Here is a 27,690-nt window from a genome sequence, read left to right as displayed (position 1 = left end):
GGTCTCTCCATCCGGCTGTCTTCCAGATGTTGTGCGCGAAGCGGGGTCTTCCAGATGTGGACCTGTTCGCGTCTCGCCTCAACTACAAGGTGCAGAGGTTCGTGGCAAGGACGCGCGACCCTCGGGCAGACGCGTCGGACGCGTTAGTGGCCCCGTGGCATCAGTACAGGCTGATGTACGCTTTTCCACCGATTCAGTTGCTGTCCAGGTTCCTTCGCAGGTTACACTCTGAACGCAGCACGGTGATTCTTGTGGCACCGGACTGGCCTCGCCGGTCCTGGTACGCAGACCTCGTGAATCTGGCGGTCGACGCCCCCTGGCGTCTGCCTCTTCGAGACGATCTACTGTCTCAAGGACCGATTTACCATCCTGCTTTACAGTCGCTGGCTTTGACGGCCTGGCTGTTGAGACCGAGGTCCTGAAGGAGAAGGGTCTCTCTCCAGAGGTCGTTCATACCTTGATCAACGCGAGGAAGTCTTCCTCGGGAAAGGTTTATTACCGTACTTGGAAGGCCTATTTTGCCTGGTGTGAGTCCAGGGGGTTTTCACCCCGCACGTACTCGGTTTCCCGTGTGCTGTCTTTCCTTCAGACGGGTGTCGATCAGCGTTTGGCGCTGGCCACGATAAAGGGTCAGGTGTCTGCGCTGGCCGTTCTGTTTCAACGTCCCGTGGCTTCCAACTCCTTGGTTGGCACTTTTATTCAGGGTGTGCGACATCTGGTTCCTCCTAGGAGGGATCCTTTGCCCCCCTGGGACTTGAATCTAGTTCTTTCTGTGTTACAACGTGCTCCTTTTGAACAGATCAGGGAGATTTCGTTGTCTCTGTTGTCCAAAAAGGTCGCCTTTTTGGTGGCGATCACTTCGGCTCGCAGAGTGTCGGAACTGGCGGCTTTGTCCTGCAAGTCTCCGTACCTGGTTGTTTATTTGGATAAGGTGGTCTTGCGACCTAATCCTTCTTTTCTGCCGAAACGAGTTTCGGAATTCCATCTTAACGAGGATATTGTTTTGCCTTCGTTGTGCACGAAGCCTAAACATCCAAAGGAGGTGAGATTGCACTCTCTGGATGTTGTTCGGGCGATTAGGGTTTACCTTAAATCGACTGAGTCTTTTCGTAAGACGGACTCCTTGTTTGTTCTTCCAGAGGGTCCTCGGAAGGGCATGGCGGCTTCGGCCTCTACCATCGCCAAATGGATCAGGCAGACCATTGAACAGGCCTATGCCTTGCAGGGGAAGGTTCCCCCTGTGCCTGTGAAGGCGCACTCTACTAGATCACTGAGTACGTCCTGGGCCTGCCGTCATGGGGCTTCTGTAGCCCAGGTGTGTAAGGCGGCGACCTGGTCGACCGTGCACACTTTCACAAAATTCTACAAAGTAGATGTTCAGGCATCGGCGGATGCTTCCTTTGGCCGCAAGGTTCTTAGTGCGGCTGTTCCATAGGGTCCCTTGTTGGGGACTCCTGGCTGTTGGGATATCTTTGTATTCCCTGGTTTTTTTGTCTTTTCCTGGGTTGTTGCTCCTGTTGAGCACTTATTTTTGCTGTTGCCCAGCTGGTTTCCTTCCTTTGGTAAGGTTCCTTTCTTTGATGTGGAGACTGCGTTGCCTTTCGGCGCGGATGCGTTTCCCACCCCTCATGTTTGCACTGCTTTGGGACGTCCCCATATGTGACGAATATGAAGAGGCGGCGACTGTCGGAGGACGTAAGAGAAAACGGAATTTTTGTAAAATCTTACCTGTAAAATTCCTTTCTCTGAGTCCTCCGACAGTCGCCGCCCCCGCCCCTCTTTTGGGGTTGAATGTATACTCTACTGCTATTCCACTAAAACTGAGATATGGTTGCAGGAAGTAGGAGGGTATTGACTGAGGGGACCACCCCTTGAGGGTGGGATATGTTAAAGCTTTATTGTTAACATATTCTGTTGCCTAGCTACTCCTTCGGAGCAAAGTCTAATACCCCATATGTGACGAATATGAAGAGGCGGCGACTGTCGGAGGACTCAGAGAAAGGAATTTTACAGGTAAGATTTTACCAAAATTCTGTTTTTTGGGATGACATTCTGCACAATGCCTGTAGGTCAGGTCCGGACTGAGACAATAAATAGGCCCAGGCATTTTAGACTGAGCAGCCAATTTTTTCAGGGATCTGGGGGAAATTGCAGGGAAGGCTGGTGACTGGATATTCAAAGTAGGTCCTCTAATGTACAGGGGATGCTGTGATATAAAGGGGACTGCACTGTAAGAGGGCACTATAATGATTACAGTGCCCCTAGGAATCATGTCCCCCTTTAATCTCTGCTTACTGTGCTCCTCCTGCCCCCACTATCTTACATCAGTTTAAACATGTCCCCTTACATCAGAGTCCGCACAGAGGCCCCCCTTGCATCAGAGTCCGCACAGAGGCCCCCCTTGCATCAGAGTCCGCACAGAGGCCCCCCTTGCATCAGAGTCCGCACAGAGACCCCCTTGCATCAGAGTCCGCACAGAGGCCCCCCTTGCATCAGAGTCCGCACAGAGGCCCCCCTTGCATCAGGGTCCGCACAGAGGCCCCCCTTGCATCAGAGTCTGCACAGAGGCCCCCCTTGCATCAGAGTCTGCACAGAGGCCCCCCTTGCATCAGAGTCTGCACAGAGGCCCCCCTTGCATCAGAGTCTGCACAGAGGCCCCCCTTGCATCAGAGTCTGCACAGAGGCCCCCCTTGCATCAGAGTCTGCACAGAGGCCCCCCTTGCATCAGAGTCTGCACAGAGGCCCCCCTTGCATCAGAGTCTGCACAGAGGCCCCCCTTGCATCAGAGTCTGCACAGAGGGCCCCCCTTGCATCAGAGTCTGCACAGAGGCCCCCCTTGCATCAGAGTCTGCACAGAGGCCCCCCTTGCATCAGAGTCTGCACCGAGGCCCCCCTTGCATCAGAGTCTGCACAGAGGCCCCCCTTGCATCAGAGTCTGCACAGAGGCCCCCCTTGCATCAGAGTCTGCACAGAGGCCCCCTTGCATCAGAGTCTGCACAGAGGCCCCCCTTGCATCAGAGTCCGCACAGAGGCCCCTGCTTACATCACAGTCCGCACAGAGGCCCCTCCCCTTACATCAGAATCCGCACAGAGGCCCCCTTTACATCAGTCTCCCCACAGAGCCCCTCTTACATCAAAGAGCCCCCCTTACAACAGACACCCCGCCACATAGCCCCCCCCCCCCCCCACAGAGCCAGTCCGGGCCTGCTGTAGATAGTAGATCCTGCCCTAGCACATGTAGGGTGATTTTGCAAAGAACAAAAAACATCAGTTGTCCATTGAGGGACACAAAGTCTGTCTTTTCTGGTTATAATGCTGCCTACAGGAGGACTTTACACTGTCAAAAAAAAAAACCTGTTCCTATTTGGCCGACAGCCCGTGGGGTCCTGTCAGGAGATGGCGCCCGCCTGTGTTCTTGGTATGGTGAGTAAACATTCCCCCTCCCTTCCCTGCCAGATTTTGGGGTGGACGCGGGCCCCCTCCCTGGGATAGTCGGATCCTCACACTTCTGAGTTTCCCTTTGTCCTGTTGTGACTCCCCCTCTACATGGGAGACTGTTTGGATCTACCTGAGGCCGGGACCTCGCTTGCTGGCTGCATGGGGGGCCGGGGAGTGCCCCGTCCGCGGCGCTCGAACGATTGTTTGAGGGGGGCCTCGGTGAGGTACCTGCAGCTGGCTGGTGTTAGATGGGCTGGCGGGGTGGTCCCCCTGTGGGTCCTGGTTCCCGGGCCGGGGCCACCATTTTCCTGTAGCCTCATCTACTTCTATGGCGGGGGGCCATCTTGGTACACCCGTTTTCGGCCATTTTGCTGTGAATTTTTTTGCTGTGCAGGCCGGTGGGTGTGCCTGGAGGCGTTCTTTTGGTGGGAGGAGCCCCTCACTTCACACGGGCAGCTTCCTGGTTCACTTCCTTTCATTGAGCCACCGCTGAGACCTTCCTAATCGGATTGCTTATTTGGGGACAGTGGTTCCTGAGGGTGGTCTCTCTGTCAGGGTTCATTAGTGCGTACCTGACCTCCGGGGGGCGCTGTAGCACTGTGGGGCCGCTTCTTTTATTAAAAGTCATTTTTTGCAAATTTGCTGGCGGATTCCTCAGATTCAGTATGGACCCTGCAGGCCATGTGTCCCCACCTGACTCCCTCACAGGGCCTTCCGGATATCAATGCTTTTTAGGCAGTTCGTGAAGCATTTGGGCCCAGATGGAGGTGGGAGGTGCGCTGAAACGTTTCTCCACCTACCCCTGCCTCATCTGATGTCTCGGATTCTGAGTCTGACTCAGCCGCTGCAGACATGGGCCTCCCTGCCGGGTCTGTTACCTTGCACCCTGTCTCCTCGGATAATGTGGATGACATTTCTACCTCCCCTGCCACGCATGATACAGGCGCTGGTGGATGCACTGGTTGTTTTGGTACGTGACACCCTGCAATTTGGAGGACGCAGCAGTGGCTGTGCCTGGAGTGCAGGTAGCATCTGGCACTCTTATTCCATCCGGAGCAGCTTATTTTGCTAGCATGCTAATGTAGAATGGGGCCGTCTGAGATGATCCCCTGGGGTGTCTAAGCGGCTGCTAGACATTACCCTTTTGCGGTGTCTCTGGTACAGTGGACTGTTCTGTCTATGCTGGACGTACGATCTCTAGGCTGGATAGGACTACCGTTGTTCCAGTGGAGGAATCCCTGTCCTTTAACCACTTAAGCCCCGGAAGATTTTACCCCCTTCCTGACCAGGGCCTATTTTGCGATTCGGCACTGCGTGACTTTAACGGACAATTGCGCGGTCGTGCGACACTGTACCCAAATGAAATTGACATCCTTTTTTTCCCCACAAACAGCTTTCTTTTGGTGGTATTTGATCACCTGTGCTATTTTTTGATTATGCGCTATAAACAAAAAAAAGAGCGACAATTTTGCAAAAATAACAATATTTCTCTTACGTCCTCCGACAGTCGCCGCCATCTTCATATTCGTCACAATGGGGTATTAGACTTTGCTCCGTAGGAGTAGCTAGGCAACAGAATATGTCAATATTAAAGCTTTTAACATATCCCCACCCCAGGGGGTGGTCCCCTCAGTCTATACCCTCCTGCTTCCTGTTTCATATCTCAGTTTCAATGTCTAGCTTGTCAGGAGTAGCTGGATGTCTCTATGCTGGGGCATTTTGTCTCAGCCTTTCTCTATTCTTTTTTGATTTTCGTTTGTTTTTTCTCTCTTTACTTAGCTGTTATTTTTGTCAGCATTAGTTAGTTCTTCTGATGAAGAGGATTCGTGCGGGCTGGGTCTCGGGCTGATCCCCCTGGTCGCAGGTTGTGGGTCAGTGGCTTCCCAGCCTGCCATCGAGCGTTCAGCCAGGTAACGCTCCTGGCACAATGAACGACCCATCCCTGTTCGGTGCAGGGATGCTATGGTGAGGTGGCTACCTCACTGGACGCTGTGCGGTTTCTTAACCCCAGTTTTGCTGCGTCCTGGATGCGACTCTCCCTGTCGCATGTGCAGTGGCTTGTTCGCCTGTGCGGGTTCCCTACGCCATATAGAAGGTAAGTGTATTTGTGTGGGGACCTGTCTGTTTGGGGGGTGTCAGTCTGGGACTGTGTAACCCTGCCTGTGTTCACACTGTTAAGTTCCCTATCTCTCTGGCTGCATGCTGTGGGCTGCAAGGAGGGGGGGCTGTGCTGCACTATCTGTGTCAGACTGTGAATGTGTGAAAGGCTGTGGGGCATGATTATATCGTGTTTGGGGCACATTACAGCAACCGCTGCGGCGGTCCGCCATGTTTTACTATACTGTGGTGTGTTTGTGGAGGAGTGGCGTTTTCTGCGCCAAACGGCGCCATTTTGGCTGCGCTCGCTCCGGCCGCATGTTCACACTGCAGGCGGCCATTTTTCTTGTAGCCTTCCATAGGTTTTGATAGAGCGCCCTGAGTTGCATCATTCCTTCTCCCTGGGCGCACCGATCGAGACAGCAGCAGCAGCAGCAGTGGTCTATCCAGGTTTTTATCCTCTCTATCCCTATATCCTTGCCTGAGTTGAGCTTTTTATCCCTGTGGGGGTCTTCTTGTGCTAGTGTGTGTGTGCGGTGGGCTGCGCTCGCCGCGCTTGTTAAAGGGGCAGTTAACCCTTTATTCTCCAGCATATTATTTGGCAATGGATTCTCAGAGAAGCAAATCTCCTGCCACTTGGTGGGAGGCCGAGGGTCTGCCGTTTTTCCCCCCCAGGGGGGGATTTGGCTGAGGTTGTGGCTAACCTTGCTGCTCAGGTAAAAATGCTTATGGCTGCTCAATCCACAAAACGGCCCAGAGTTTTTTCAATTTCCTCTGGTTCAGAGGGTGATGGTGATGGGGCTGCTATGGCTGGGGTCTCCTTATCGGGGTCCCGTTCCTCCCTGGATCTTGTGGGGTCCGAGGTGGAGGCTGAGGTTAAAGGGGTTGATAATTCTCCCCCTGGCTCGTCTGAAGAGCTTACAATCATGGATGAATTGGTTGCTTCTATTGAACAAACGCTGCGTTTGCAGGTTGAACCATGTCCTCCTGCTGCCCTGGCAGCTTGGGGGACTCGGAAAAGACGCCAGGCATCGCAGGTCTTTCCCTGCACTGATGATTTTCAGCGCGCTGTTACGGAACATTGGCGCACTATACGCAAGCCTTTTGCTGTGCCAAGTAGGTTCAGCTGCGTTATCCTTTCACGCCCGCTTCTGATGAGCGGTGGTGTGTACCGCCTCCGGTGGGTCACGTGGTAGCGGTTTTTGAATAAGTCCGCTGCGATTCCTGCAGAGGGTGCCCCGGTGTTCCGGGATGCCAAGGACGGGAGGCTGGAGTCTTTTGCCCATCATACTTATTCTGTTGCGAGTTCTATGCTAAAAACTCTATTTGCTTCTCTTCTGGCAGCCCAGGCTGTCGCGAGTGGGACGCAGGTGCTTAGACGCATCCTGGTGGCTGATTCGGCCTCACCGGCGACATTGGATATGGTGGATCAAATCCATCAGGGTGTCATGTATTTGTGTAATGCGGACTTGGATATAGTACCGTTGGCTGCACGTGTACACAGTGTGGCGGTATTGTCTCGCCGCCTGGTTTGGATGCAGTGTTGGTCTGTGGACCAATCTTCGCGCAAGACCTTGGCCAATCTGCCATGTGATGGATCTCCCCTTTTTGGAGAATCCTTGGATACACTGAGAGGGGATCACCGGTGGTAAGAGCACGCTCTTGCCCCTATCCCACTAGGCTATGGTGGCTCCTGGTAAGAAGCATGATTTTTTTCGGCCCTCTCCGGGGTCCTTTCGTGCTTTTCGGGCGCACTATAAGGGCAAGCCGTTCAAAGGTCTAGGCTCCCAAATGAAGCCGTGGTCAGGTAAGCAGAAGTCCGGCCAGTCCGAACCCGCTGCCCATAACGATGCGGCCTGAAGGGGCGCCCTTACCCAGTTCTGGGGTGGGGGGACGCTTGCTCGGTTTTTTCTTCAACCCTGGTTGGCCCGTGTTCGGGACAGGTGGGTTCAGAAAATCGTTCGTTCTGGCTACAAGATCGAGTTTTCTCTCTCGGTGGAGAGCAGATTTTTTCCCTCAGGTGGTTCCGGTGCCTCATCGGGACAGATTTCGGGGGTTCTCTTCCGATCTGTTCGCTGTGCCCAGGAAGGAGGGCAGGGTACGTCCAATTCTGGACTTGCAGGCTCTGAACCGCTTTGTGCGGGTTAGCTAGTTCCGCATGGAATCCCTGCGGTCGGTGGTGGCTGCCCTGGTTCCGGGGGAATTCATGGCTTCCATCGACTTGAGGGATGCGTGCCTTCACATCCCGTTTTTCGGGGATTACCAGAGGTACCTTCGATTCGCCATTGCGGAGGATCACTACCAATTCGTGGCGTTACCTTGTGGTCTCGCCTCGGCTCCACGGGTTTTTCGCCAAGGTGCTTGCACCGGTTTCTGGCTTTGTTGAGAGCCCTGGGCATCTCTGTCCTGGGATCTCTGGAAGATATTCTGGTTCGGTCTGCGACCAGCCAGGGTCTGGAGGAGGACCTGTCCGTCACGATGCTGACTCTACAGGAGTTTGGTTGGACGATAACTTTTCCTAAGTCGACGCTGTGTCCGTCGATTCGTCTTCCCTACCTGGGAATGATTCTGGACTCAGTCCAGGCCAAGGTCTTCCTACCGGACGACAAACTCAGGATTCTTCAGGAAGAAGTCAGGTCCCTCAGGGACGTTCCGTGCTCGTCACTCTGTCAGGGCTTACCTTTGTTGGGAGTCAGAAGGACACAGGTTCAATACCTCTGAAAGGCACCAGTGGGGTAGCCATGCCTAGCCGTCTGGCGGGTACGACTAGAACCCTGACAGTACCCCCCCTTTAGGGACGCCCGCCGGGCGTGAACATTTTCCTCAGCAGGAGTGGAGCGTCTGGCACGCAATGCCTCCTCAAATAAACGCAAGTCTTTTTTGCAGACTACAGTACCATCAGAAGCATAGGTACAGTCTGGTGGTATATCTTCTTCGAGCAGGCTTGAAGTAGTGTTGGTACTAATAAGAACTGCATCTTTAGGAGACAGCGTTGCCTCTTCTGGGGCTTTAGACAGAAGTGTCACAGAGGTCACGTTATCAGGTACCTGAAGGACATTGGTGGTTTCAATCACAGTGGTCTGAGTACCTTTGGCCATAGACGAACATGAACTTGTGTGACAACAATGTTGGCAATTCACAGACAGAGGTGTATTGCTGACTGGGTATAACTGAACAGCACCCAAATGGAGAGCCCGAGGTCTAGGAGGGCGCGTAGGGCACAGAGAGATAAAGTGCCCTCTTTCTCCACAGTAAAAGCAGAGACCACGGCCTCTCCTCCAGTCTCTTTCATCAGGTGTCAATTTGGTCTTTATCTTTATGAGACCTATCTCCATGGGTTCTTCAGAGTCGGCAGGAACATGGGAAACCTCTGGAGTTTCTCTATGAACAGGTTCACAAGATGGCAACATTGACGTGTGGTGTTGGTATTTCCTGTCTCTGGGTATCTTGGATTCTCTGAAACCTGACCTTGGAGTAGACGGTTTTCTAGAGGTCTTACACTGCGAGTCCAATGCAGTCAAGAAGGACACCCAGCTGTCAAGGACAGGATTCTGAGCAAGCAACATCTGGTGTGCCCATGTCTTGATCCATCCAGACAGCAGATTGATAGCCGCACGGACCTTGATAAAGTCACTGGCATATGTCCGAGGCTTTAAGGCAAATAAAATTTCGCAGTCCACCTTAAAGCACTGGAAAGAAGCACGACTACCATTGAATCTCTCAGGCATGACAACAAACGGCTCTGAATATGCAGGTTCCGAGACTGGGCGTACTGTGCCTTTAAGTAACAGAATTTCACGCTGCAGCTCTGAAACAGTCTGGGCCAGGCTGGACACTTGCAGGGTTAGCATCTTGCACATCTCTGCTGACTCCATGTTTGGTCAGTTCATTCTGTCAGGGCTTACCTTTGTTGGGAGTCATTCAGGCAGAGATTTATGCTCACCCTTGCAAACAAACACAGACCAGGGTGACCAGGTAAGAAGCCACATGGCCTGTGAGTTTGTGCACGGGGGCTGTGCAGGATAACCAGGTCCAAATACAGGCAAGGACTAGAGCAGGAGAACCGTCAGGTGAAGCCAGGGGTCAGATGCCGGAAACAAACAGGAATGCAGGAACTCAAACAACAGGAACCAAACCAGGAAACCAGAATCAATGAACTGACACTGCCCTTAGGGAGGGGCAGTGTCTTATACCTTGTTAATTAGGTATCAAATACAGCTGGTGAGTTACTGACAGGTCTGAGCCTCTGGTGAAATCCAGCCCCCTAGTGCTGCAGGCAATACGGGAATAAACAGGAGTTCTCCAAAGTCCTGAAGTGGCTCAGAGGCTAGTTTGCAGACTGGAAAGCCAGAAGGACACAGGTTCAATACCTCTGAAAGGCACCAGTGGGGTGGCCACGCCTAGCCGTCTGGCGGGTACGACTAGAACCCTGACACACTCCGGACGCGCATGAGATGTCTGGGATTGATGGTCTCGGCTTTCGAGGCGATTCCCTTCGCCCAGTTTCACACGCGGGGTCTCCAAGCGGAGATCCTGTCCAGGTGGGACGTGCGACCGCACTCTCTGGGTCTCCAGATTTCATTGGGCCATCGCACCAGAAGGGATCTTCTGTGGTGGCTCCAGTCCCCGGCTGTGTCGGGGGGCAAGTCTTTTCGTCCTCTCGTGGACGGTGGTCACCACGGATGCCAACCTGTCAGGCTGGGGTGGTGTTCTGGGCGTTCTGTCCGCCCGGGGAACTTGGCCGGAGGAGGAATCCTCCCTTCCGATCAACGTTCTGGAATTGCGTGCGATAAATCTGTCTTCGACGTTGGACGGACAGGCTGCAGGGCTGTTAGGTTCGGGTGCAGACGGACAATGCCACGGCGGTGGCTTACGTCATTCGCCGAGGGGGCACCAATAGAGCCCGAGCGGCTCGGGAAGTGGCCGACATTCTGTCTTGGGCCGAGACACACGTCCCGGCGATATCGGCGGTTCACGTTCCGGGGGTGGAGAACTGGCAGGCGGATTATCTGAAGCCGCCGGTCCCTGGTCCAGGGGGAATGGTCCCTCCACCCGGATGTCTTCCAGATATTGTGCGTGAAGTGGGGTCTTCCGGAGGTAGTCCTGTTCGCGTCTCGTCTGAACAGCAAGGTGAGAAGGTTCGCGGCATGGCCGCGCGATCCTCGGGCAGACGCGTCAGACGCGTTGGTAGCTCCGTGGCATCAGTAGCGACTGATGTATGCGTTTTTCCCGTTTTTGATTGCTGTCCAGGTTCCTTCGCAGGTTGAACTCGGAACCAGAACACAGTGGTTCTTGTGGCACCGGACTGGCCTCGCCGGTCCTGGTACGCTGACCTCGTGCTTTTGGCGGTCGACACCCCGTGGCGTCTGCCTCTTCGAGAAGATCTCCGGTCTCAAGGGCCGATATTCCATCCTGCTTTACAGTCTCTGGCTTTGACGGCCTGGCTGTTGAAACCGAGGTCCTGAGGGATAGGGGTCTCTCCCCTGGGGTCATTCACACCTTGATCGACGCGAGGCAATTTTCCTCGATGAAGGTCTATTACCGTACTTGGAAGGCCTGTTTTGCCTGGTGTGAGTCCAGGGGTTTTCACCTCGCCCGTACTCGGTGTCTGGGGTGTTGTCCTTCCTTCGAAAGGGTGTTGCCAGCGTTTGGCGCTGGCTACGATCAAGGGTCAGGTGTCTGCGAGGGCCGTTCTTTCTCAACGTCCTATGGCATCTATCTCCTTGGTTGGCACTTTTGTTCCGGGGCATCTGGTCCCTCCTAGGAGGGTGCCTCTGCCTCCTTGGGACTGGACTCTTGTTCTGTCCGTGTTACAACATGGTCATTTTGAACGGATCAGGTAGATCTCGTTGTCTATGTTGTCCTAGAAGGTCACCTTTTTTAGTGGCGATCACTTCGGCTCGCAGAGTGTCGGAGCTGGCAGCTTGTCCTGCAGATGTCCGTATCTGGTCTCTCACTTGGTTAAGGTGGTCTTGCGACCTAACCCTTCTTTTCTCTTACGTCCTCCGACAGTCGCCGCCTCTTCATATTCGTCACATATGGGGTATTAGACTTTGCTCCGAAGGAGTAGCTAGGCAACAGAATATGTTAACAATAAAGCTTTAACATATCCCACCCTCAAGGGGTGGTCCCCTCAGTCAATACCCTCCTACTTCCTGCAACCATATCTCAGTTTTAATGTCTAGCTTGTCAGGAGTGGCTGGCTCTCTCTGTGCTGGGACTTTTTGTCCCAGACTCTTTCTTCTTTTTGATATTTTGTTTGAGTTTTCTCTCTACCTTTACTTAGCTGTTATTTTTGTCAGCATTAGTTAGTTCTTCGGACGAAGAGGATCATGCGGACTGGGTCTCGGGCTGATCCCCCTGGTCGCAGGTCGTGGGTCAGTGGCTTCCCAGTCTGCCATCGAGCGTTCAGCCAGGTAACGCTCCTGGCACGGTGAACGACCCATCCCTGTTCGGTGCAGGGATGATTGGTGAGGTGGCTACCTCACCGGACGCTGTGCGGTTTCTGAACCGCCATTGTGTGCGTCTTGAATTGCGACTCTCCCTGCCTCATGTGCAGCGGCTTGTTCGCCTGTGCGGGTTCCCCACGCCATGTGAGGTAAGTGTATCTATGTGGGGACCTGTCTGTCTGGGGGGGGTCTCAGTCTGGGACTGTGTAACCTGCCTTTAATCACACTGCTTGTCTCCCTATATCTCGGCTGCATGCTGTGGGCTGCAAGGGGGGGGGGAGCTGTATGACACTGAGTATGTCAGGCTGGGCAGTGTGAGGAGCTGTGTGCTGTGGGGCATGTTTTTAATGGCATGTTGGGGCATATACAGCGATCGCTGCGGCGATCTAACATGTATCCATATAATGGGATAATATTGTGTGTGATTTTATGCACTGTGGAGCGGCGATTTCGGCGCCAAACGGCGCCATTTTTACCGGCGCCCGCTCCGGCCGCATGGTTTACATGCACGGCGGCCATTTTCTTGTAGCCTCCATAGGCTTACATAGAGCGCCCTGGCAGCATCACTTCCTCTCTCCTGGAAGCACCGATCGAGGCAGCAGCAGCAGCGGAGTCTCCTCAGGTTTTATCCTTCTATTCCTGTGTTCCATTGCCTGTATTCAGTCTGTATATTCCCTGTGGGGGTCTCATTGTGCCTGAGTGTGGTGCGGTGGGCTGCGCTTGCCGCGCTTGCTGTAAGGGGGCAGTTAACCCTTGGTTGTCTGGCATACAGGGGCAATGGATTCTCAGGAGGGCAAGTTTCCCACAGTATTGGTGGAAAGCCAGGGGACCGCTGTTTCCCCCCCAGGGGGGGATTTGGCCACGATTGTGGCTGGCCTTGCTGCACAGGTGCAAATGCTGGTGGCTGCTCAATCTACTAAACGGCCCAGAGTTGCTCTGTCCTCTGATTCTGAGGGTGAAGGTGATGGGGCTGTTCTGGCGGGGACCCCCCTATCGGGGTCCCGCTCCTCTCTTGATCTAGTGGGGTCTGAGGTAGAGGCTGATGTTGAGGGGGTTGATAATTCTCCCCCTGGCTCGCCTGAAGAGCTTGCAATCATGGATGAGTTGATTGCTTCCATTAAGCAGACGCTACGTTTGCAGGACGAGGTGTGTCCCCCAGCTGCCTTGGCGGCTTATGGGACGCAGAGAAAACGCAGGACGCCGCAGGTTTTTCCCTGCAATGCTGATTTTCAGCGCGCTGTTAAGGACCAATGGCGCGATTTGCGCAAGCCTTTTGCGGTACCAAGTAAATTTAAGCTGCGTTATCCTTTCTCGCCTGCCACTGATGAACGGTGGTGTGTGCCTCCGCCAGTGGATCATGCTATTGCGGTTTTGAACAAAGCCACTGCGATCCCTGCAGAGGGATCCCCTGTTTTCCGTGATGCCACGGATAGGAGACTGGAGTCTCTTGCCCGTCATACTTATTCTGTTACGGGTTCTATGCTTAAGGCTCTGTTTGCTTCTCTCATGGCGGCCCAGGCGATCGCAAGTTGGACGCAGATGCTTAGGCGCGTCCTAGTGGCCGATTCGGCCTCGGCGGCGACCCTGGATATGGTGGATCAGATCCACCAGGGTGTCATGTATCTGTGTGATGCGGACCTGGACCTGATTCCGTTGGCCGCGCGTGTGCACAGCGTGGCGGTGTTGTCTCGCCGCCTGGTTTGGTTGAAATGTTGGTCGGTGGACCAATCTTCACGTAAAACCTTAGCCAATCTGCCTTATGATGGGTCTCGCCTTTTTGGGGAGTCCCTGGATGTGTTGATTAAGGGGATTACCGGGGGTAAGAGCACTCTCTTGCCCCATTTCCCCAAGGCTAAGGGGGCTTCTGGGAAGAAGCATGCTCATTTTCGGCCCCCTCAGGGGTCCTTTCGTGCCTTTCGGCCGCACTACAAGGGCAAACCGTTCAAGGGCCAGGGCTCTCAGAAGAAACCCTGGTCTGGGAAACAGAAGTCCGGCCAATCCGGACCTGCGGCCCATAACGGTTCGGCCTGAAGGGGCGCCCTCACCCAGTTTTGGGGTGGGGGGACGCTTGCTCGGTTTTCTTCAGCCCTGGTTGGCCCGTGTGCGGGACAGATGGGTTCTGGAAATCGTTCGATCTGGTTACAAGATCGAGTTTCTCTCTCGGCCAGAGAGCAGATTTTTTCCCTCAAATCTACAACTGTCTCCAGAACGCCTGCGGGATCTGCACCTGGCGGTGCGGGACCTGAGGGCTCAGGGAGTGGTGGTTCCGGTGCCTCATCGGGACAGATTTCGGGGGTTTTATTCCAATCTGTTCACCGTGCCCAGAAAGGAGGGCAAGGTTCGTCCTATTCTGGACTTGAAAGCTCTGAACCGCTCTGTGCGGGTTCGCAAGTTCCGCATGGAATCCCTGCGCTCGGTGGTGGCTGCCCTGGTTCCGGGGGAATTCATGGCCTCCATCGATTTGAAGGATGCGTATCTTCACATCCCCATATTCGAGGGTCATCAGAGATACCTTCGATTTGCCATTGCGGAGGATCACTACCAGTTCGTGGCGTTGCACTTTGGGCTCGCCTCGGCTCCGCGGGTCTTCACCAAGGTGCTTGCACCGGTTCTGGCATTATTGAGAGCCCAGGGCATTTCTGTCCTGGGGTATCTGGACGACATTCTGATTCGGTCTGCGACCAGTCAGGGTCTGGAGAAGGACCTGTCTGTCACGATGCAAACTCTGCAGGAGTTCGGTTGGACGATAAATGTTCCAAAAGTCGACACTGAGTCCGTCGGTTCGTCTTCCCTATCTGGGAATGATACTGGACTCGGTGCAGGCGAAGGTCTTCCTGCCGGAAGACAAACTCAGGACTCTTCAGGAGGAAGTCAGGTCCCTCAGGGACGTTCCGAACTCGTCTCTGCGGACGTGTATGAGATGTCTGGGATTGATGGTCTCGGCTTTCGAGGCGATTCCTTTCGCGCAGTTTCACACGCGGGGTCTCCAGGCGGAGATCTTGTCCAAGTGGGACGGGCGACCTCAATCTCTGGATCTTCAGATCTCGTTGAGTCATCGCACCAGGGAAAACCTTCTGTGGTGGCTCCAGTCCCCGTTGGTGTCCGGGGGCAAGTCGTTTCGTCCGATCTCGTGGACGATAATCACCACGGATGCCAGCCTGTCGGGCTGGGGTGGTGTTCTGGGCGTTCTGTCCGCCCAGGGGACCTGGTCGGAGGGGGAGTCTTCCCTCCCGATCAACATTCTGGAATTGCGTGCGATAAGGCTCTGTCTTCATCGCTGGACGGACCGGCTGCAGGGCTGCCCGGTTCGGGTGCAGACGGACAATGCCACGGCGGTGGCCTACATCAACCACCAAGGGGGCACCAGGAGTGCCCGAGCGGCTCGAGGAGTGGCCGACATTCTGTCTTGGGCCGAGACTCATGTCCCGGCGATAACGGCGGTTCACATTCCGGGAGTGGAGAACTGGCAGGCGGACTATCTGAGTCGCCAGACCCTGGATCAGGGGGAATGGTCTCTCCACCCGGCTGTCTTCCAGATGTTGTGCGCGAAGTGGGGTCTTCCAGATGTGGACCTGTTCGCGTCTCGCCTCAACTACAAGGTGAAGAGGTTCGTGGCAAGGACGCGCGACCCTCGGGCAGACGCGTCGGACGCGTTAGTGGCCCCGTGGCATCAGTACTGGCTGATGTACGCGTTTCCACCGATTCAGTTGCTGTCCCGGTTCCTTCGCAGGTTACACTCGGAACGCAGCACGGTGATTCTTGTGACACCGGACTGGCCTCGCCGGTCCTGGTACGCAGACCTCGTGAATCTGGCGGTCGACGCCCCCTGGCGTCTGCCTCTTCGGGACGATCTACTGTCTCAAGGACCGATTTACCATCCTGCTTTACAGTCGCTGCCTTTGACGGCCTGGCTGTTGAGACCGAGGTCCTGAAGGAGAAGGGTCTCTCTCCAGAGGTTGTTCATACCTTGATCAACGCGAGGAAGTCTTCCTCGGGAAAGGTTTATTACCGTACTTGGAAGGCCTATTTTGCCTGGTGTGAGTCCAGGGGGTTTTCACCCCGCACGTACTCGGTTTCCCGTGTGCTGTCTTTCCTTCAGACGGGTGTCGATCAGCGTTTGGCGCTGGCTACGATAAAGGGTCAGGTGTCTGCGCTGGCCGTTCTGTTTCAACGTCCCGTGGCTTCCAACTCCTTGGTTGGCACTTTTATTCAGGGTGTGCGGCATCTGGTTCCTCCTAGGAGGGATCCTTTGCCCCCTTGGGACTTGAATCTAGTCCTGTCTGTGTTACAACGTGCTCCTTTTGAACAGATCAGGGAGATATCGTTGTCTATGTTGTCCAAAAAGGTCGCCTTTTTGGTGGCGATCACTTCGGCTCGCAGAGTGTCGGAACTGGCAGCTTTGTCCTGCAAGTCTCCGTACCTGGTTGTTCATTTGGATAAGGTGGTCTTGCGACCTAAGCCTTCTTTTCTGCCGAAACGAGTTTCGGAATTCCATCTTAACGAGGATATTGTTTTGCCTTCGTTGTGCACGAAGCCTAAACATCCAAAGGAGGTGAGACTACATTCTCTGGATGTTGTTCGGGCGATTAGGGTTTACCTTAAATCGACTGAGTCTTTTCGAAAGACGGGCTCCTTGTTTGTTCTTCCAGAGGGTCCTCGGAAGGGCATGGCGGCTTCCGCCTCTACCATTGCCAAATGGATCAGGCAGACCATTGAACAGGCCTATGCCTTGCAGGGGAAGGTTCCCCCTGTGCCTGTGAAGGCGCACTCTACTAGATCTCTGAGTACGTCTTGGGCCTGTCGTCATGGGGCTTCTGTAGCCCAGGTGTGTAAGGCGGCGACTTGGTCGACCGTACACACTTTCACAAAATTCTACAAAGTAGATGTTCAGGCATCGGCGGATGCTTCCTTTGGCCGCAAGGTTCTTAGTGCGGCTGTTCCCTAGGGTCCCTTGTTGGGGACTCCTGGCTGTTGGGATAAGTTTTGTATCCCCTGGTTTTTTGTCTTTTCCTGGGTTGTTGCTCCTGTTGAGCACTTATTTTTGCTGTTGCCCAGCTGGTTTCCTTCCTTTGGTAAGGTTCCTTTCTTTGATGTGGAGACTGCGTTGCCTTTCGGCGCGGATGCGTTTCCCACCCCTCATGTTTGCACTGCTTTGGGACGTCCCCATATGTGACGAATATGAAGAGGCGGCGACTGTCGGAGGACGTAAGAGAAAACGGAATTTTTGTAAAATCTTACCTGTAAAATTCCTTTCTCTGAGTCCTCCGACAGTCGCCGCCCCCGCCCCTCTTTTGGGGTTTGAATGTATACTCTACTGCTATTCCACTAAAACTGAGATATGGTTGCAGGAAGTAGGAGGGTATTGACTGAGGGGACCACCCCTTGAGGGTGGGATATGTTAAAGCTTTATTGTTAACATATTCTGTTGCCTAGCTACTCCTTCGGAGCAAAGTCTAATACCCCATATGTGACGAATATGAAGAGGCGGCGACTGTCGGAGGACTCAGAGAAAGGAATTTTACAGGTAAGATTTTACAAAATTCCGTTTTTTTCCGGAGAGGGTTTCGGAATTTCACCTCAATGAGGACATTGTCTTGCCTTCGCCTTGCGCGAAGTCTAAACATCCGAAGGTGGTGGAGTTGCACTCCTTGGATGTTGTTCGGGCGATTAGGATTAGAATCGTCCGAATCTGTTCGCAAGTCGGATTCTTGTTTGTCCTTCCGGGGGTCCTCGGAAGGGCGTAGCGGCGTCGGCTTCTGCCGTCGCCAATTGATTCAGACAGGTCATTGAACAGGCCTATGTTTTGCAGGGAAAAGTTTCCCCTATGCCTGTGAAGGCGCACTCTACCAGATCTCTGAGTACGTCTTGGGCCTGTCGTCATGGGGCTTCTGTGGCCCAGGTGTGTGGGGCGGCGTCTTGGTCGACCGTGCACACCTTCACTCTATTCTACAGAGTGGATGTTCAAGCATCGGCCTATGCTTCCTTTGGCCGCAAGGTTCTTGGTGCGGCGGTTCCTTAGGGTCCCTTGTTTTGGACCTTTGGACTGTTTGGGATTTCTTTTTATCCCTGAGTTATTTGTTTTTTTCCTGGGTTATTGCTCCCGTTGAGCAAGTTTTTTCTCATGTTGCCCAGCTGGTTTCCTTCCTTTGGTAAGGTTACTTTCTTTGATGTGGAGACTGCGTTGCCTTTAGGCGCGGCTGCGTTTCCCACCCCTCATGTTTGCACTGCTTTGGGACGTCCCCATTGTGACGAATATGAAGATGGCGGCGACTGTCGGAGGACGTAAGAGAAAACTGAATTTTTGTAAAATCTTACCTGTAAAATTCCTTTCTCTGAGTCCTCCGACAGTTGCCGCCCCCGCCCCTCTTTTGGGGTTTAGGTACTCTACTGCTATTCCACTGAAACTGAGATATGAAACAGGAAGCAGGAGGGTATAGACTGAGGGGACCACCCCCTGGGGTGAGGATATGTTAAAAGCTTTAATATTGACATATTCTGTTGCCTAGCTACTCCTACGGAGCAAAGTCTAATACCCCATTGTGACGAATATGAAGATGGCGGCGACTGTCGGAGGACTCAGAGAAAGGAATTTTACAGGTAAGATTTTACAAAAATTCAGTTTTTTCACATGAAATTCCCCCAAACAAAATGTAAACATCAACATTTTTTAACATTTTAGGCCAATTTTTTCTCTGCTACATATGTTTGGTAAAAAAAATCGCAATAAGCGTATTTTGATTGGTTTGCGCAAAAGTTATTGCGTTTACTAACTAAGAGAGATTTTTGTCATTTTTTATTATTTATTTTTTTTAACGAGTAATGGCGGCAATCTGCGTTTTTTTTTTTTTGCGGGACTGCAACATTGCGGCGGACAGATCGGACCCTTGACTGACATTTTTGACACTTTTGGGGGTACCAGTGACATTACTACAGTAATCAGTGCTATACATATGCACTGTTACTGTAAAAATGACACTGGCAGGGAAGGAGTTAACTTTATTGGAGAAGGAGGGGTTAAGTGTGTCCCTAGGGGCGTGCTTCTAACTGTGCAGGGATGTTGCTGCTTGTGTAACTACAGAGATATACGATCCTGCATAGCAGGACCGTATGATCTCTGCACTTACACAGGGGAAAATGACAGGCGGCTTTGTTTACATTAGCCGCCTGCCTTTCTCCCGCTGTAACGGACAATTGCGAGTGACCGGCGGACATCGGTTGCGCGGGGATCCCAGTAAGCGAGCGGGAGCGCGAGCGCGCCTCAGGCGGCGTGCGCTCGCCCCCTATTGGCTCGCAGGCGAGTGACGTACCCATACGTCACTTTGCCTGCACGGGGCTGACCGCCGCAGTATATGTACTTGCGGTGGTCGGCAAGCGGTTAAGGACTTGGGGGATAGGATGGCGTGGGCTGTGGCTCGCGATCTGTACTCCCTGGTGGGGTTTGCACTGGGAACAGTGTTTGATTGCCCTTGCCACGCAGACTCTGCCTGATGGGCGGAGTTCCAATGCGGTGACTTGGTGAGGGGCAGTCCCTCCTGCCCTGGGGGAGCTGTTGGACCAGCTGGCGCAGGGGTTGCAATTTGTTTGCGATGCCGCACTGGACACGGCTACTTTTTATATGGGTCAACTGTCGGTTCGGCGGTGGTTGTCCGGCGTATACTTGACTGGAGTGTTGGTCTGCGGATCAAACTTCTAAGAAGGCCCTAATGTATCTCCCTTTTCAGGGGGATCACCTGTTTGACGCTGCCCTGGATGACATTATATAAGGCTCTCTCACGGGGGGTAGAGTGCCTTTCTTCCACAGGCTAACAAGGGTAAGGGCCTTCATCGCAGACGGGGTCCCTCCTTGTCGGCTCACAAACAGTTTCTTCATCCCTCAGGGACAGTCGATGTGGCGAAGTCTTTCAAGACTTCCTCGGGTGGTTTCAAACGACCCTAGTTTGGTGACAGAGATCATTTTTTTTCCAGACCTGCGGACAAGGCCTGCTCGGCCTGAAGATGGGTCCTCACCCAGCTATGGGGTGGGGGGACGTCCTTGCTGGTTCTCGGACCTGCGGCTGGCCCGGATCCCAGGCAGCTGGGTTCAGGAGGTCATGAGGTCCAGTTGCAAGATCGAGTTTTGATCCGTTTTTTCCGGTAGGGGATTCCCTTCCAATGTACGGCTGTCCCCGGATCGCTTGCAGGCGCTCTTGGGGCAGTTCAGGCTCTTGTTCAACAAGCTGGACCTACTGGCCCTTTGAGGGTTCCATGCGGATCAAAAATTCAAGATGGTATCGGTTCGCAGGATGGTGGCTTCCCTACATTAGGGGGATTCCTGGCCTCCATAGACATCAAGATGCCTACCTTCACATTCTGTTCAGGACACCAACGGGTTTTCCGTACTTGCCATAGGGTAGGATCTCTATCGGTTTGTGGCGTTACCCCTTGGTCTCAATTCTGCTACTCAGGTCTTCACAAAGTGTTGGCTCCGGTCCTGGCGCTGTTGTGGCAGCAGGGCGTATCGGTCCTGGTTTCCTGGCCGATCTACTTCTCCATGTGGAGTCCCCTATAGTGCTGACAAAGAATTTGGAAGTCACCATGAGAACTCTGGAGGAGTTCAGGTGGGTTCTAAACCGTCAGAAGTCATCCCTGGTCCCTTCCATCAGAGTGGACTATCTGGGCCTGACTTTGGACTCGTCCTCAGTCAGGGTGTTTTCTCCCTCCGGGAAAATACTCTTGGAACCTCAGACTGCAGTTCAGCTATTACTGTCCAGCACATGGTCGTCCCTTCGGACCTGCATGTGAGTTCTGGGACTGATGGTGTCGTCTTTCGAGACGGTCCTTTTCGCTCCATCCCTCTCGAGGATCCCCCAGAAGGCAATCCTTCTCGAATGGGACTAGAATCCAAACTTTCTGGACTTTCGGATCCGTTTGAGCCGGATGACCTGTCTTGATCTGAGAATCCTCCTTCCCCTTTTTACTGGACAATTGTCACCGCAGATGCAATCCTGTGCGGGTGGGGAGGAGTCCTCAGCAGGTTCTCTACTTCGGGAGTATGGTCCTTGGAGGATCCAGGTTACCGATCAATGTCTTGGAACTGAGAGTGATCCGGCTTTGCCTAGTTCACTGGATCAGGCACCTGCACCTGTCCAGTGCACATTCAATCGGCTGCGCCACGACTGTGGCTTATGTCATTCACCAAGGGTGTCCTTGCGGCCTTGGAAGTGACAGGCATTCTTTGTTGGTCAGAACGCTTTGTTCCAGCTCTCTCTGCTGTTCCCTTTCCTGGTTTGAAATATTGGCAGGCGGATTGCCTCAGCCGACAGGCCTTGGATGCAGGGGGTAGGGTCCCTTTATCTGGAGGTGTTCCGGCATTTGTGCCTTAATTGGGGCACTCCAGACATGGAGCTGCTGGCGTCGCGTCTACTGGATAGTGCAGAGGTTTGTGGCCCACTCCCGGGACCAACGTTGGCACTATTGGTTCTGTCGTGGGCAAGAACTTTCGCTAATTTCAACATGAACGATGCTGAGAAGTTTAGCATGGTCACCTGCGCAAGGCCGATGCCGGCATGGTTGTGTGAGAGTGATCTCGGATGGGCCAAGGTCAGTATCAGCTGCTGTCTGCCTTTCCTCCTCTCAAGTTGCTGCCAAGAATTATTTGCGGGATTGAGGCGGAGGGGATTCCAGTCATTCTCGTGGCTCCAGACTGGCCTCTGAGCTTCATATGCCGACCTGGTCAGGCTAGCTGCAGACTTGGAGACTTCCTCTCAGGGAGGATTCACTGTCTCCAGGGCCAATCTTCCATCCAGCTTTACGGTTGCTGGCTTGGCTGTTGAAAGCCAGGTGCTGAAGGACAGGGGATTGTCTGCTTCAGAGATTCCCACCCTGCTTGAAGCGTAGGAAGCGACTTCTAGGATGATTTTTTCACCATACGAGAAAGTCATATATTGCGTAGTGTGAGTCTCTTGGGCTCCCCCTCGCTCTTACTCAGTGGCCCGGATCTTGGCTTCCATTAATGGGAAGTTGATCAAAAGTTGGCCTTGAGTACTGGGTCAGGTTTCGCCTTGGCAATTTGCTTCCAAAGGCTGTTGGCCGCCTGTTCCCTGGTGCGTGACTTCCAGGAGGTGCGACACTTGGTACTTCCGGTGCGACCTCTGTCACCAACTGGGGGACCTTGATTTGGTGCAGTCGGTTCTTCAAGAACCTCCTTTTGCAAGTATTCGAGGGTATTCCCTGCCTACCTTATTACAGAAGGTGGCCTTCTTGGTTGCTGTCACTCGCAGGGTGTCGGCACTGGCAACATCGTCCTGTCGTTCTCCCTATATGTTGGTTCATGGAGACAAGTGGTACTACGTCCGGATCCGCCCTTCCCTCCGAAGGTGGTATCTAGTGTTCACTTGAACGAGGACATTGTATTACCACCTTGGGTCCTAAGCCCAATCATCCTAAGGAATATGCATTGCATACTCTGGATAGAGTTTGGGCACTCACGTTGTACTTGGCGGCTACTGAGTTATTTTCATAAGTCAGGCTCACTCTCTGACTAATCCACTCCAACAGCAGCCTGCAAAACCTTGGAGCCAAAGGCAGCATCCACAAATGCCAACATTCTCTACCCTATAAAATTTTGTGAAAGCGTGCACGGACAACCAGGTGGCTGCCTGCATCAACGCCAGTTGATGGAAGGCCCAAGAGGCACTAAGCGCCCTTGTAGAATGCACCTTAACAGTAAAACGGAGGATCCTGACCTTAGAACACAAGGAAAGTAATACAATGCTTTTTATTTAAATGGAAACCAGAGACTAAGCACCACTCCATCTCCTTGAAAAAGACAGCTGCCAGCTCAGACACCCTCGGTGCAGAAGAAAAATCCACCAAGAAGGCTACTTCTGGGACAATATAAGCAGAGGAATCTCGTGAATATTTTCCAATGGCGGTTAAAGAAAACTGACAGCACCAAGTTGAGATGCCACGAGGGCAACGAAGACCGTACTGGGAGAGCCAAGTGGCGAACCCCCTGAACAAAGGTGTGAACCACAGAAAGCATGGCCAAAAGGACTAAAAAAAAATATAAGAAGCAAACTGCCAATGGCTGAACCTAGCCCTTGATGGTACACTAGGCCAGGTGCTGCTCAACACCGCGTTTGTAACCAACTCCGATTCACCAAAAGGAGCAAGGATGAACCCTAGGGGATTCACATCTGCAAAGTATGCTCCTCAAAGGCAATGGTAAAACTATTCTATACAGCTCTGGTAAGAGGCTATATTTTTCCCAGGCTGCAGAGAAATACAAGTGTGTGATTCTCCCATATGGTAAAGGGGTGTTGTCACTTAAGGGTGTTCTTAATTCCGCATTTATCTCCCTTATCTCTGGTAAGAAGCTAATCCTGAAGGTGGTGGGATTCAAGTGTGTCACTGAGCACTGAATATTGTTTCTTTCATCTTTGGATTGTCACTACTTGATAATTATCGCTTGGACTTTATTTTACTTTTAGCATGGATACATATTGTGGACTTGATTTTTTTGTCACAAACCCTTTGGGGGTTTATTCACTTCATGGTTCATATTGGTGTATTTGAATATACCCCTTGTTTTATTGGTTGTCACTGCATTGATTGATTTAAATCACATATGATAATTGGCACCTCATTAATTTAGCGCAGGTAGATTTTCTAGCTTGCAGCTGCATGGAAATCACTAATTTAGACAACCCTCTAGCCTGCAGCACCTGGCTTGACAGCCAAGCCGTTAAAGCCAGCGACTATAAAGCAAGATGGAAGACTGACCCTTGACCCAAAAGATCTCCTCTAGGAGGAAGTTACCATAGAACATCAACGACTAACCGCAACCTGATCTGCGTACCAAGACCAGCAAAGCCAGTCTGTAGCCACTAGGATGGCCGTAATCCCTTCTGCCTCAAACCTATGCAGGAGCCTTGGCAGTTCCAGAAGAAGAAAGCCATATTTCAGACGACACCGGCCCCAAAAAAGCCAGCAGCGATGGCCAGAGATCGTAAGACTGTGTCACAAACCCAAACACCTTCCTATGGAGAGGAGAGGCCAACAGGACCAACTCGGGAATTCCCTACCAGAGACACCGCTAATGAAACCCCACCGAAGAGATTCTATTATATCGATATGTAGTCCCCCCCCCCCCCGAACACAATCCGTGTCAAAAACACGCCACCCCACCTGCGAAGGCTGGCATCCATAGTGACCACCGGTCCAGTACAGGGGAAGGAAGAGTCACCCTGTCGATGCGCCGGAGAGCGAAACCACCGAAGCAGGGACCTTCTCATACCCCGATTCAACAGGATCAGATTATCGAGACTGGATTCTCGTGTCATATAGCAAGAGAATGGTCTTGCAGAGGTCTCGTGTGAACAGATATTGAACCTTGTCCCATGGGAAGAACACCCTGGCTAAGACCGAGTCCAGGACAGACCCAGATAGTCAAACTAGGTGGACAGAACCAAGACCAATAACTGGAAATTAAATTTCCAACCAAACTCCTACAGAGTCTGCACAGTAATCTCCCGGTTGTCCGCCAGAACAGTCGGAGACTATGCTCATAGAAGATCATTCAGGTAATCCAGTACTGCAATCCACCCCTGACGCAACAACGCCCATACCGGGGCCAACATTCCTGAAAGCTCGAGAGTCTGAGGTGATACCTCTTGACAATGCTCCTTGCCCACAGCAAGCGGAGGAAGCGCGAAAGACCGACATAACCGGAATATGCCTTCTTAACCACTTGCCTTTTTTTTATCAGAGACCCTAGAGAATAAAATGGAGATTATTGCAATATTTTTTATCACACCGTATTTGCGCAGCGGTCTTCCAAACGCAATTATTTTGGAAAAAATTCACTTTTTTGAATTAAAAAATAAGAAAACAATCGAGTTAGCCCAATTTTTTTCCATAATGTGAAAGATAATGTTACGCCGAGTAAATAGATACCCAACATGTCATGCTTCACAATTGCGCACGCTCACGGAATGGCGACAAACTTCGGTACTTACAAATTCCCATAGGCGATACTTTAAAAATTTCTACAGGTTGCCATCTTAGAGTTACAGAGGGTTCAAATTATTGCTCTCGCTTTAACGATCGCGGCGATACCTCACATGTGTGGTTTAAACACAGTTTACATATGTGGGCGGGGTTTCAATATGCGTTCGCTTTTGCGCGCAAACTAACGGGGACAGGGCGCTTTAATTTTTTTTTTCTCTTATGTCCTCCGACAGTCGCCGCCCACTCATACAGTCTTCACCAATGGGTATTGACTTCATCTCCACTGGAGTAACTAGGCACAAGACTTGTTAAAAAACAAAGCATTTACCTAGACACACCTATGGGGGCTGTCTCACAGGTCCAATACCCCCTGCATCAGCCATCCCAACTCAGTTTGTCTTCTGCCTAGTTAAGGAGTAAGATAGGCTTCCCTGTGCTGAGGCGACAGTCGTAGCCGCCTTCTTCTATTTTATGATTTTATTTACTGCAAATGTATTTTTTCTTTGCACTACTAGCTGTTTATTTTATCAGCGTTAGTCGAATCTTCGGATGAAGACAGCGTTTGCGGAGCTGGGAGTCGGACTGGTCGTCCTGGTTTCCAGGACAGAGGGCCTGATGGAATCCCAGCCCGCCATCGAGCGTTTAGCTGGCTATGTGTTCGCCCTGGCCTCGCAAACGACACATCCCTGTCCTCAGGGATGTAGCCTGCGAGGTGACTACCTCGCCTGGACGCCTCATCCACGGTTCTCCATGCACTGTTAACGTCCTGCATTTTTGGCTGACGGCACCCCTGCCATTTGAGGGTGGGCGGTTTCCCGTCGATGAGAGGCACCCCACGCTATCGAGTTCAGGTGAGTACATTCTGTGGGGGTCCCTCTCCTGTGTCACTTTAGGGTGCTTTGGAGGTACAGACACGTGTGGAGACCGCTGCAGGGTTAAACACCGCCGGTCCACCATTTTAGGTGTGGGCAGCATGTCTGGCTTCACTGTGGGCGCTTATACAGCAGGTATGTGGTGTGTTTTGGCGCCTTGCGGCGCCATCTTGTGTGTGGCAAAGCGTTTGTTACGAGCACATGTCGGCGGCCATCTTTCCGAAGCCTCCCATTACTTTCAGTAGGCAACCATTTTTCCTTGGAGTCTCAGTTCAGTCTTCTTGCGGTGACATCACTTCCTACCTCTGTCCAGAAGAGATCGGCTGCGGTGGTAACACTTGTGGGGTCTGTCTGCTGTCCTTTTTTTTTGTCTGCAAATACTTCTGGCTGTCAGTTTATCCTGCTCAGGGGTCTGTTTGTCCCAGTCTTGTGGCGGTGTGCTGCGGGGTCCGCAGCACGCTTAAAGGGCCAGTACCTTATATAAAAAAAACTTTACTATGGAATCTCAGGACAGCAAATTTCCCACAGCCCTAGTGGGGGGATTCAGGTTCCTCTGAATCTTCTGCTCTGTCTACTTTGTCTGCTGCAGTGGCAACTTTGGTGTCCAAAGTGGATATTCCGATGACTGAACGTGCTGCCAGAAAAAGGCCTTGTTTTTCCTTGTCTTCTGAATCTGATATGGTTGCAGTAGGTGGCGTGCCCCTGGAAGGGTCTCGCACTTCTCAGTCTGAGGGGGAGGCGGAGGTTGCAGGGGTGGATGATTCCCCCCCTGGGACGGCCGAGGACCGCACAGCTATGGATGCGTGGATTCTTGCCATTAAGGAAGCACTACATTTAGAGGATGAGCCCAATCCACCGGGCATTGTGTCCTCTTTTGGTACACACAGGACCCGTAAGGCGGTGCAGGTGTTCCCTTGCCCCACGGAGTTTCACGCTACTGTGAATGATCAATGGCGTCATTTAAAACGCACCTTTGTGGTGCCAAAAAAGTTTTAACTCCTTTATCCCTTTGCGTCTCCTATGGATTTGCGCTGGTGTGTGGCCCCTCAGGTGGATCACACTGGGGCCAGATTGAACAAGGCCTCTCTGGTACCCACCGAGGATTCTCCGGTGTTTAGGGATCCTACGGATAGGAGGATGGAATCCCTTGCCCACCATGCCTACATGGTGGCGGGTTCCCTGCTAAAGCCTATTTTCGCTTCTGTCATGGCGGCTCAGGCTGTGACGGATTGGACCAAGGTGCTAAGACGCACCCTCGTGGCGGATTCTGCTCCCCCTACTACCGTGGCGATGGTGGATCAGATCTATCAAGGAGTCATGTATTTGTGCAATGAGGCCCCTTTAGCCGCGCTCCTGTCCAGTGTCGCGGTGATTAACCGTTGCCTGATCTGGTTGAAAAGCTGGTCGGCTGACCAGACTTCGAGGAGAACGGTGGCTGACATCCCCTATGCGGGGTCTCGCCTTTTTTTGGGGAATCTCTGGATGAATTGGTTAAAGGGGTCACTGGGGCAAGAGCACTCTGCTGCCCCAGAATCCTAAGGGAACATTTTTCCGCGGTAAGCGGGGCCCCTCCTTTAAACCAAATCAGGGCTCCTTTCGTGCCTTCAAGGCACAGAACAAGGGGAAACCCTTCAAGGGCCAGGGTGGCCAGAGAAAGTCCTGGGCGGGCAAGCCTAAATCCTGACAGGCTGGTGCGGCGGCCCAGTCCACCTCTACCTGATGGGGCGCCCTCACCCGTTTCAGGGGTGGGGGGGGGGCGTTTGCGTGGTTTCCTCCAACCTTGGCTGCTCCGAATTCCGGACAGGTGGGTTCAGGAAATCATTCGATCAGGTTACAAGATCAAA

The sequence above is a fragment of the Pelophylax lessonae genome, assembly GCF_965119305.1.
Source record: "Pelophylax lessonae genome assembly, chromosome: 11".
NCBI classification, from domain to species: Eukaryota; Metazoa; Chordata; class Amphibia; order Anura; family Ranidae; genus Pelophylax; species Pelophylax lessonae.
This window is presented reverse-complemented; position numbering follows the sequence as displayed.